The sequence below is a fragment of the Oncorhynchus mykiss genome, chromosome 32 (assembly GCF_013265735.2).
Source record: "Oncorhynchus mykiss isolate Arlee chromosome 32, USDA_OmykA_1.1, whole genome shotgun sequence".
In the NCBI taxonomy this organism is placed as follows: domain Eukaryota; kingdom Metazoa; phylum Chordata; class Actinopteri; order Salmoniformes; family Salmonidae; genus Oncorhynchus; species Oncorhynchus mykiss.
The window spans coordinates 16,212,873-16,225,660 of NC_050572.1; positions in this window are offsets into that span (position 1 = coordinate 16,212,873).

The following is a 12,788-nucleotide window of genomic DNA, read 5'->3' on the forward strand; positions in this document are numbered from 1 at the left end:
CCATCTCTTTGGGCATAAAACAGCTGGTCAGTTACTGTTTTAATATAAATCCATATTTTCCAATGTTTTGTTTTACTATAAAGACCACTTTGTGTCCACGGCTTGGGTTTAACATCCGTTTAAATACCACTTTTTGTTAGAGCCATTGATTTGAAACGTAGCTTTTCTGCCAGCACAACACTTAACCTACGTTTTAATGGTCCAGTAATTATTGGACTGTGTGACACTCTCCACATCTATTGCAATCCACAATATGAATGTTGCATGATGTTAGTAAGAGTCAAGTGCTGCATCACTCATCTTTCCATTGTGATGCTCTTGGTTTGAAAACTACCACCCACTTTTCACATGGTCACTCTCCCATAGTAAACCATTTAAATGAGCAGGTGTGTGTCGGAGAGAGAGACTGGGTAGAGACGCGCACACAGGGAGATATGCGAAGTTGTGTGTGTGTGCCGTGCATATTTGTCTGTGTCTAAAGTATGACTGACACACACACATACTGCCAGCCACACAGTGAAGAGTTCCTCTCTGCTGTCTGTATAACAACCCCTGCCTTCCCTCTGAGCCCATGGGGTTGGGGCTGAGTCTCTGAAGGAGAGATTATCCACTGCCATGTTTGTCAGGGGCAGGGAGGTGGTCTCAGCATGGGGGCCCCCGGCCTGCCCTGCCTGGGCCTGCCCTACTCCCGACCAGGCCCTACTCTTCCGGCTCTGCACAGCAGGGACCCCCGCACTGAACCGGAGGCCAATTTACCACAGCCACACTCCCCCGGCAAAATGATTTCTCTGCATTTGTGGACTCTTACTCAGGGTGCTGATGAGCTGAAATTGATGCCAGTAAGACCTGCTGCCTGCCAGCCTACTGTAGCAGAGAAGAGCTGCTTCCTCCTCCTGTTTTCCCCCCTCTGCCTGGCACTTGGCTGTGTCTCATTGTCCTTTGTGTTGCTGGTAGGCATGCTATAGCTCCTGTTGGAATAGGAATCAGATATGTTTTATACACATTCTGTTTTGTTTCTCTTCATAGTACTTTTTATTTATGGACATATTATTATAGATGCAATCCTGATTTTCAGTTCAGAACAACATGTAGGGTTCATTTATCGAACCACCACCTCTCTACACAAAACGGAACGTGTTGATGAATGTTTAAAGCAGCGGATGGCAGTCCAATAGTCTTACCACATTTCCCAAAGATTCTACTTTGACATTCTATGTTGAACCGCCGCTGTTCATCGACAGCCAGCAGGTGATCCACTGTGCGTTGATGTTCGTTATGTTCTCTCTTCTCTAAGGTATGTTCTCTGATGTTTCTGAGGTTGTGCAGGTGTAAGTCCTCATGGTGAGAGAGTATCTCCTAAGAGGTTATAGCTCCCTCTTCTCCAGTGATTATACCAAACACTGTTGTCTGCAGACCACAATCCAACTTCTCCCTTGTGTATAAAGCCCTAACACCCATCCTGATTTCTCCAACCATTCAGAATGAAATTTCAACATGCCCAAAAGGAATATTGGTATCATTATAGACACCAGTGAATTCAGCAGTCCCTTTACTTGTATACATTACTACTCTTGTCTTGCAGTTAAGGGTTTTTACATGTCAAATAAAATAAAATTGTATTTGTCACATGATCAAATGGAGGATGCAGAACCAAGACTGACACATTGCACAAAGATGCACATCTAACTATGCCCTTGAAGCTAAGTGCCAGGAGCTGGATCATTATTTTAATTGTTGGAAAGGCAGCAGAGTGAGAGAATCGGTAAGTGAGAGAAACGGAGGAGAACACACAGTCATTTTGTTTGTGCTGAGAGCGGAAGATTGTCCCCTTGTATTGGGGCTTGAGGAGGGCCTCTGTGGCTCCCCCAATATTCAGCCTCACAGGCCTCACAGCTTTTCACTCTTCTCTATAATATCTCCATCTAGAATTGCTTTTCATTTACCTAACTTTTTGTCATTCATTTATGACCCGCATGATTCACCTTGACATGGGCAATCTGCCCACTTTGACCAATATTGATGTATCAACTCAATCACATTTATAGTTTGAACTGAGACCCAATGAGGATTTATTTTTGGAAGGCAATATGATTTCATTTTGGGTTTCATCAATAGACTGCTACAATTGCTTTTGTCCACTTTGTCTAAAGCATCTCTACATGGAACCCCAGATTAGGGTTTGACCATTTTCTTTGCTGATAATATAAAAAATATAACCAGCAAGACATGTCACAATATAAATCCAGTGAAAAGAACATATTTTGTAACATTTTAGATATATATTTTATTATATTGTTCCTCTGGCCTTGTGGCTGTGTGTGATGGATGGATCCATCCCACTGTCTCAACACTGAAGAGAGGACACACACAGCATCCTCCCAGGCTATACTTTACTTCCCTCTCCCTCAGACAATGGTGGGTACTGCGGTCGTTCCAGGGTTCTGTGACCGCAGCAGGCCTCCACCGCCAGCCAAGAAAGACGGGGCCGTCGTAGTCGTGCAGGCAGGGAGCACACAGCTGCTACAATAATAGGCCTAATTGCACGTTTCTTTTGTGGGGATGAAATTAGTGGCAGAGTACTGCTACATACAATGCCCCCACAAACCTCTTAAAAAAAAGAGAGACACGAGGGGGCGAGTTGTTCACCAGAGAGAGAGAGAGACACGAGGGGGCGAGTCGTTCACCAGAGAGAGAGAGACCCATCACTGCCTACCACCCACGGCCAAGTGTCGTCCCACACCTGTATTCGCCCTCGCTAAAGTAAACACCGATAATAAGGTGTAATTACTTTTGAAAATAACGAGGAGGGCTCCCCATGTGAGAATGGCTCGCCTGTTTATTGTGAGGCTGACACGACCTCAGAGGACACTGGAGGAAAACCCTATCAAAAGCCTGAGTGTTCCCACAGAGAGACCCCCCAGGACAGACAGGCATGCATCAGTTTCAAGGAGGACCTTGTTTTTTCATGTCAAAACTGAGTCACACTACACTATAACTACACTATAACCTGTCTAGTTCACACTACACTATACCCTGTATACCCTGTCTAGTTCACACTACACTATACCCTGTCTAGTTTCCACCTGTTTCTCCATCACACTACACTATACCCTGTATACCCTGTCTAGTTCACACTACACTATACCCTGTCTAGTTCCCACCTGTTTCTCCATCACACTACACTATACCCTGTCTAGTTCCCACCTGTTTCTCCATCACACTACACTATACCCTGTCTAGTTCACACTACACTATACCCTGTCTAGTTCACACTACACTATACCCTGTCTAGTTCACACTACACTATACCCTGTCTAGTTCCCACCTGTTTCTCCATCACACTACACTATACCCTGTCTAGTTCACACTACACTATACCCTGTCTAGTTCACACTACACTATACCCTGTATACCCTGTCTAGTTCCCTTCTGTTTCTCCATCACACTACACTATAACCTGTCTAGTTTCCACCTGCTTCTCCATCACACTACACTATAACCTGTCTAGTTCCCACCTGTTTCTCCATCACACTACACTATACCCTGTCTAGTTCACACTACACTATACCCTGTCTAGTTCCCACCTGTTTCTCAGTTACACTACACTATAACCTGTCTAGTTCCCACCTGTTTCTCCATCACACTACACTATACCCTGTATACCCTGTCTAGTTCACACTACACTATACCCTGTCTAGTTCCCACCTGTTTCTCCATCACACTACACTATAACCTGTCTAGTTCCCACCTGTTTCTCCATCACAATACACTATACACTGTCTAGTTCCCTTCTGTTTCTCCATCACACTACACTATACCCTGTCTAGTTCACACTACACTATACCCTGTCTAGTTCACACTACACTATACCCTGTCTAGTTCCCACCTGTTTCTCAGTTACACTACACTATACCCTGTCTAGTTCCCACCTGTTTCTCAGTTACACTACACTATACACTGTCTAGTTCCCTTCTGTTTCTCCATCACACTACACTATACCCTGTCTAGTTCACACTACACTATACCCTGTCTAGTTCCCACCTGTTTCTCCATCACACTACACTATACCCTGTCTAGTTCCCACCTGTTTCTCAGTTACACTACACTATACACTGTCTAGTTCCCTTCTGTTTCTCCATCACACTACACTATACCCTGTCTAGTTCACACTACACTATACCCTGTCTAGTTCCCACCTGTTTCTCCATCACACTACACTATACCCTGTCTAGTTCCCACCTGTTTCTCCATCACACTACACTATACCCTGTCTAGTTCACACTACACTATACCCTGTCTAGTTCACACTACACTATACCCTGTCTAGTTCACACTACACTATACCCTGTCTAGTTCCCACCTGTTTCTCAGTTACACTACACTATACCCTGTCTAGTTCACACTACACTATAACCTGTCTAGTTCCCACCTGTTCTCTATCACACTACACTATACCCTGTCTAGTTCCCACCTGTTTCTCCATCACACATATTAAAGTTCAGTTAAAAGGGGATAGACTCGTCATAGACCGTAGAACACGACACTGGACAGTTCAGACAGTAGAATCTTGTTGGAGCTTCAGTGTCGTTCAGGACGGACAGGCCTTAAACACATCTGACATGTTCTCACACAGAGAGAAAGCAAAAGGAATTCTTCTTTTTAACGCCATCAGTGGTGGTTGAGTCACTATGAAAACACAGCCTTTAGTTTAATGTCAGTGTGGATTATGGACTTCCCTGCTGCAGCAGAGCAGTTTAGCATTCCTCTTATTTTTGGTCTGGATAGAATTTTGAGTGGAATAAATGTATAATCTCTCAGACATTGAGCAAAAGGCCACTCTCAGCCTAATGTGAATGTGATATGGACATGCATGGTCCTGCATAGACAATGATTAGAAAACAGTGTGCATCACAAATGGCACTCTATTCTGAATAGAGTACACTACTTTTAACCAGAGCCTAAATAGGGAATAAGGTGCCATTTGGTACGCACACAGTACAATTCAGTGTAAGCATCATGGGGCTGCTGATGGGACTACTTTACTAAGACTTGAAGGTGAGGGCCTCCTCAAAAATGCAGTAATAAAATCAAAGTAGAAATTACTGCCAGTATTCATTACCCACAATACTTTGTTATGGTACAGCACAGTCACCTCTGCTTGACATACAGTGTCTTGCGAAAGTATTTGGCCCCCTTGAACTTTGCAACCTTTTGCCACATTTCAGGCTTCAAACATAAAGATATAAAACTGTATTTTTTTGGGAAGAATCAACAACAAGTGGGACACAATCATGAAGTGGAACGACATTTATTGGATATTTCAAACTTTTTTAACAATTCAAAAACTGAAAAATTGGGCGTGCAAAATTATTCAGCCCCCTTAAGTTAATATTTTGTAGCGCCACCTTTTGCTGCGATTACAGCTGTAAGTCGCTTGGGGTATGTCTCTATCAGTTTTGCACATCGAGAGACTGAAATTTTTTCCCATTCCTCCTTGCAAAACAGCTCGAGCTCAGTGAGGTTGGATGGAGAGCATTTGTGAACAGCAGTTTTCAGTTCTTTCCACAGATTCTCGATTGGATTCAGGTCTGGACTTTGACTTGGCCATTCTAACACCTGGATATGTTTATTTTTGAACCATTCCATTGTAGATTTTGCTTTATGTTTTGGATCATTGTCTTGTTGGAAGACAAATCTCCGTCCCAGTCTCAGGTCTTTTGCAGACTCCATCAGGTTTTCTTCCAGAATGGTCCTGTATTTGGCTCCATCCATCTTCCCATCAATTTGAACCATCTTCCCTGTCCCTGCTGAAGAAAAGCAGGCCCAAACCATGATGCTGCCACCACCATGTTTGACAGTGGGGATGGTGTGTTCAGTGTGATGAGCTGTGTTGCTTTTACGCCAAACATAACGTTTTGCATTGTTGCCAAAAAGTTCAATTTTGGTTTCATCTGACCAGAGCACCTTCTTCCACATGTTTGGTGTGTCTCCCAGGTGGCTCGTGGCAAACTTTAAACAACACTTTTTATGGATATCTTTAAGAAATGGCTTTCTTCTTGCCACTCTTCCATAAAGGCCAGATTTGTGCAATATACGACTGATTGCTGTCCTATGGACAGAGTCTCCCACCTCAGCTGTAGATCTCTGCAGTTCATCCAGAGTGATCATGGGCCTCTTGGCTGCATCTCTGATCAGTCTTCGCCTTGTATGAGCTGAAAGTTTAGAGGGACGGCCAGGTCTTGGTAGATTTGCAGTGGTCTGATACTCCTTCCATTTCAATATTATCGCTTGCACAGTGCTCCTTGGGATGTTTAAAGCTTGGGAAATATTTTTGTATCCAAATCCGGCTTTAAACTTCTTCACAACAGTATCTCGGACCTGCCTGGTGTGTTCCTTGTTCTTCATGATGCTCTCTGCGCTTTTAACGGACCTCTGAGACTATCACAGTGCAGGTGCATTTATACGGAGACTTGATTACACACAGGTGGATTGTATTTATCATCATTAGTCATTTAGGTCAACATTGGATCATTCAGAGATCCTCACTGAACTTCTGGAGAGAGTTTGCTGCACTGAAAGTAAAGGGGCTGAATAATTTTGCACGCCCAATTTTTCAGTTTTTGATTTGTTAAAAAAGTTTGAAATATCCAATAAATGTCGTTCCACTTCATGATTGTGTCCCACTTGTTGTTGATTCTTCACAAAAAAATACAGTTTTATATCTTTATGTTTGAAGCCTGAAATGTGGCAAAAGGTCGCAAAGTTCAAGGGGGCCGAATACTTTCGCAAGGCACTGTATATTTGAATGTGAATGTGTCACATACTGTAAGTAACGGATCACTACAGTAGTATTGACTGAGTCTCAACCTGTGTGTCAATGAAAGCAGTAGTATCAGGACAAAAGATAGAAGTGGTTGAAATAGGTCAAGCCAACAACTTTTGGAGGATCTCGCTACAATATCCTCAGCATGTAGGCCTATCATATTGCTGTATTTATTTACACAGGGTGACATTTAATTAAGAGCTAACTAAAAACTCTTATCCAGTGTTCCATAAGAATTATCTTCATGCTATCATTAAACCTCAATGTGCAATAGGCCTGAATGGGCTTTCTGAACATGTAAATCAATATGTTTACAATGACGTCCCCAACAAACTCCCCACTGTGTCACCATCCACACAGACACCAATACCAACAATTAGGGTTTGTTTTCTATTTTTATTATCCTACTGATCCTACTGACTGACAAACACATAAAATGGGAGAAAAACAGACAAACACAGGCAAATTATTAGCTGCTGCGAGCGGCAGTGGGTTGGAGAGCCTGGGAGGCCTGGCACCGCCACGGTCAATGGTGCTGGGTCCAACAAGGAAACGATTAATCATGTGTGAGCGTCTGTCTGCTCGCTAGACGACAACAACGCTCCAAATCTCTGCCTGAGCCTGAGGCTGCACACCAGCCATCTACACAGGCATGCAGTCCCCCACACACAGATGAGCACACACAGACAGGCTAGCATAAAGACAGACATAGTCATACATACAGTACATGCACACACAAACACACACACGCACGCACACTCTCCAACACACACACACACACACACACGGATGTGCTTATGCTATATCAGGTATATCAGACAAATGTCATCACCTCAGTGCCAATGTCTTATTCACGACGATGTTCAAAGAAGCTGTACTGTGCTGGCTCTCTTTTCAAGTCTCAAACAGATCATAATCACCTAGCACGTCCAACACATTCAATAGAGATTGATGGATATTGCCATGTGCATTCACTGAGCAATTTCAAGCGTTGAAGGCCTACTACATATTTATTGCTACTCTGAATCGAAACAGAGAGTTTTTGATGTTTCTCTTACTCTCAAAATTACAGAGGGACAAAACCTGAAGTGAGCTTTTTCATTTCACTCACTCAGGGAAGTTTAGTCGTCCTTACTTTAACTATTTGTCTTCCGAGTGGCAAAGTGATTTAGGTATGAACTAAAGCAGGCGAGGGCTTACCGAAATGAAATAGGAAATGTGTTGTTTATTCCCCTGCTTGGGATTGGGGGAAAGGGGAGGGTTCGGAGAAAAAAACATAAATGCAAACAAAGTGGTGTGTGTTTCACGATTGGGTGTCTGGATGGCATCAGGCGAGGCTGACCAATTAGGACTGACACAGGTTACTCTAGGGGTCTCAACTGAGAAACACCGCCAAAGCCTGCTAGGAAAAAGTAGCTTTGAATCCCAGGCTAGAAGAGGGAGGGGTGAGGGGATGCATACATGGGCATTCCCCTCTTTTTCCAAATGGTATTTTTTTCTAAAATCATCCCACCCACTATTGATAGTAGCCGAGCTGTGTTTTGCAGGTTGCCTTTTTGGGGCTAAGCTAAAATAAACAAAGGATATATGCCTACTTTACTTAATGTATCTCTAACTTACATTTGTTGATGTAATACAAATATTTAGTTAAGATAAAATAGTAACTTTATTGACAGTGTTTAATCTGTGGTGCATAATCAACCCTGGTCCCCAATCAATTGTGATTACAGATCAATATCTTCTTTCCCTGGTGTAATCCCTTAATTCCAATATGTAATCAATGTGGGGACTGCATACACACACACACACACACACACACATTCCACACCACTCCTGGTCTTCACTCTATAGGACCAGATGGCCAACTCCTCAGGGAGATGAAAAGGAAAAGACTTAAAGATTTGCTGGTGTACTTGTTTAGTTCAAAGACAAATGCCCCTCTGATAATTCCCCACAATGCTCCTTGCGGGGCCCCTGTGATCACCAATTATGAGAAAGCCCAGGAATCTGAGAGACAACTGACTCAGCCAAGGGAAGAGAAGAGCCTAAAGCCTCCACACACCGCTCTCCTCTCTCTCTCACTCCCTCCATCCATCCTTCTCTAACCAGAATGCCCGGACCCTGTGTTTGTGGGCAGCATCTGGGTTAATTTAGCCTAGGAGGGGGACCCTACGCCCTCTCGTGTTGCAGGCCTGAGTGTGGGCCCTTGTTTTTTTGGAGAGGGGTTCAAGCCCCACTGACCGCCTGGACCTTCTCAAACCACCCCGGCGGGTGCATCCGCCCAGCCCTCCAGAAGGCCAATTTCAGCCCATCCCAGATGCCCCTGAGCATGTTTAGTGTAGCTCTTCATCTGAACTGAAAGATGTTAAACAGATTCATCCAGAAGCCAGCAGTCTCATTGAGGTTTGGAGGAGAAGGAGTGGGTGGACAGTGGTGGTAAGGGGTGGGGGAGGACTTCGGCTGCAAGTGAATGTGTGTGCGTGTGTGTGTGCATGCCTGAGTTTGCGTGTGGTTAGCGACGTGAGTGGAATATTGAATGAGTAGAAAAATGTATAGTAAATAAATTTGTAGTAAATCCATAATGGAGGAATAACGTCCTCAACTATGCAGGTCAATTCACCTTATTTCCCTCTTATAGTCTTTAAAAGAAAAAATAATCTGCTCTGGGGTCAGGTCTTAGCAACCAATCTCTATGAGCCGGACAACTGTGAGTAGAAAACGTTCCTATTCCATCTCCCATCCCATGTCTAATGTCAGAACTATTTATCAGTCTGGTCTATGAATGGAACCAGAGTGAGTTTGATTGGCTAAGTAAGTCGTTGGGATGTTATTCAAACACAGAATTATTTCAGCGTAAACAAGAAAGCGCTTGTCATGCTCTATTACCGGTGCAGTGTTTACAGCGGTGCCACTTTAAAGCACCGCGTGTTACAGATGATGTTCCTGCATTGTGTTTGACATCCCTCTGATTGGCTAGATATGGAGATAGATGAAAATATACATTGTTAGTTGCTAGGCAGAAAGAAGTGTACATATTTGGATACTAAAGTATTGCACAAGTCTTATTGTATACAGTAATAAGATACTAGTAGTGTAAAGTGACTAAGAAAAATACTTTGAAGTACTACTTAAGTAGTTTACTTGGGGTATCTGTACTTTACTATTTATATTTTTGACAATTTTGACTTTTACTTCACCGCATTCGTAAAGATATTTAAAAAAATATTTTACTCCCATACATTTTCCCTAACACCCAAAAATACTCATTACATTTTGAATGCTCAGGCAGGACAGCAATTTGGTCAAATTCACGCACCTAGCAATATAACGCATTGTCATCTTACTTCCTCTGATCTGGTGGACTCACTAAACACAAATACTGCATTTGCAGATGATGTTGGAGTGTTCCTCTGGCATTCCGTGAATAAATCAAAACAAGAAAATGGTGCCGTCTGGTTTGCTTGCTAATGTAAGGAATTTGATGTATAGCATTTACTTTAACTTTTTACTTAAGTATGACAACTGAGTACTTTTTCCATCATTTTCCATCACACTACTTTTTCGATCACTGTACATTTAAAAGCAAATATTTTTAGACTTTTACTCAAGTAGTATTTTACTGGTTGAGTTTCACTTTTACTTTTCTATTAAGTCATTTTCTATTAAGGTATCTTTACTTTTACTCAAGTAATGCAACCGATTACTTTTTTTCACCACTGTAAGATACTGTATACAGTAAGGATGATGTACTCATCTTAAATGTGTTTTTCGATTTATAGATACTGTAAATGTAATTTGATAAGCATGGTAAAATATTGTATTATGTAAAATGCTTTATAATGTCTATTCTCATAAGTTTCTTATTTTAATGCAAAACACATTTGTCTCTCTCAGTCCACCCACACTATCTGGACAGCGTGTTTGTATTGTGGTTTGGTCCAACAAGTCACAAGTTATATAAAACCTATTTTGGCAAGCCGTGGGTTTGCAGGGTTTGTTGTTGTTGTACAATGCAAGGCTTAGCTGTTTGCAGACACTTGATGTTTGCTTTACGTGTCACATAGCTAACACGACTGGAATTGGCGAGGCCTTGACTTATAGAGGGTTTTAAAACGTTTCCAAGTGATATATACTAAAAGGCCTTGGACAAATTAATCTGGGTATAAATATTCACTTTAACAAAAATGTTATTTTTTCTATGAGGTATGTACACTCTGACTGGTAGAGATTGAGATGGCTAGGTGTAAAGACAACGGTTCCTTAACTTAATTAATGGAAAAACTGTTGCCGGAAGGTGACCCTTTCTCTCAGGTCTACATCCACCACACACCCCTCAGAATCACATTATCTTATCATGAATACATCTTCCATGTCATCTTTCATCAGAAAAATACAACCCAAAGTCACATCCTACAAGAGAATAACCCAGGGGAGAGACAAAAACAGAATAAAGTCTTCAACGGATGACTTACAAAACTATGTGAATCCACTTAAAGAGAAAAAAAAGACCTTTGAGTGACTGACAGACGACGGCAATAAAAGTAAGACCAAACTGGTCATTTACAGTGCTATTTGAGAGGCCGCCATTAAGCTGTCAGAATTTCAAATCCAAGACACAATTTTTCAAGAACACATCCCTTGTGTCCGTTACTTTTAATAGAAAGTCTTTAACCCCCTTTGACCTCTAGGGTCTACAGTTATTGACAGTTAATAGAGACTGTGTGGTCGGTGAAGAGGCCCAAAGTGGTCTAATCATTTGTTTATAACTGAGGGGGTCTATTTTTAAAACACTGTTTAGATGGTTAAAAATAGAAGATGGTCGTCATTCACTCATCGCTCATTCCGTCCGAACGCGTGGGTCCTCGGGGACCGAGAGGCCGAGAGAGGTGACCCAGTGACTCCCCAGGCCAGGAGGGGTCAGAGGTTCCAGGGTTTATCCCCATTATTCAATCTCTCATGGGACCTTGGACCAGTCCAGGACCACATCCGTGATTCAGTTGGCCTTTCAAATTAGTTTTAGTTCTCAAATTCTGTTCCTAAAAATAAGACAGGGAAATCAGATCAGGGAATTAAATGATTTAGCATCATTGTTTCCCAAAGGCCTATTTGTCATGTAAATCTCTCACAATGATTATGGATAAAGTTTTTTCACATGAAGAAAGAGTGGATGCATATGCAAAACAACAAGGTCTCATGGCTCACAAATGCTGCAAATCATAACCTCAACAAACAATAGCACACCTCTGTGTGCTACCGCCAGTAGTCATTTAATACCACCCAGTAATGCTATGTCAAAGGACCAAATCATTCATGTTTAAATCTTCTTAAATATTGTTATACAACCAAATGAAATGCAGGTTATGAGATTAGCTCATTAAATGTTACTCACAGCCATTTTTCCAATAAAGGGTAGACTGTGCCATCAATATTTGGGGGGGATGTGGGCTATTCCCTGCGTTGGCCATTTTGAGAGGAGCAGACAGCCTGCTGAGAAAAATACAGTGGTTCATGCTGGTGATCCGGGAATCCGAAAAGCCACCAGCAAAAAGCTATGAATTATTTTGAGCGCAAAATGCATTTTCTTTGAAGACCATGTGCCATTAGGGCCCTTTTGCTCCCTTTTAAATTGTTTTTATGCTGTGAGTAATGTTAACCTTTGCTATTGTAGTCATGGAATTTTCTCTCTCTCTCTCTCTTCCTCTCTCCCTCTATTTTTCCCCCTGACACAAAGCATGGAGGGATGGAATGGAAAGGAAATATAAAGTAGCGGAACCATTTACTCTGGGGAAGAGGTGGGAGCAGAAACCTTGTATGCTCTCTTCCATAAATGCCCCTTTTCAGATCTTTAGATGAGGTTCTGTGAGAAGTTCTTTGTCAGGTTCCTTGTCATTTACTTTATGTTCGTATTCTTCTTTTTTATTATTTCTTATTGTTGTTACATTGTCGAGGAAGGAACCTGCAAGTA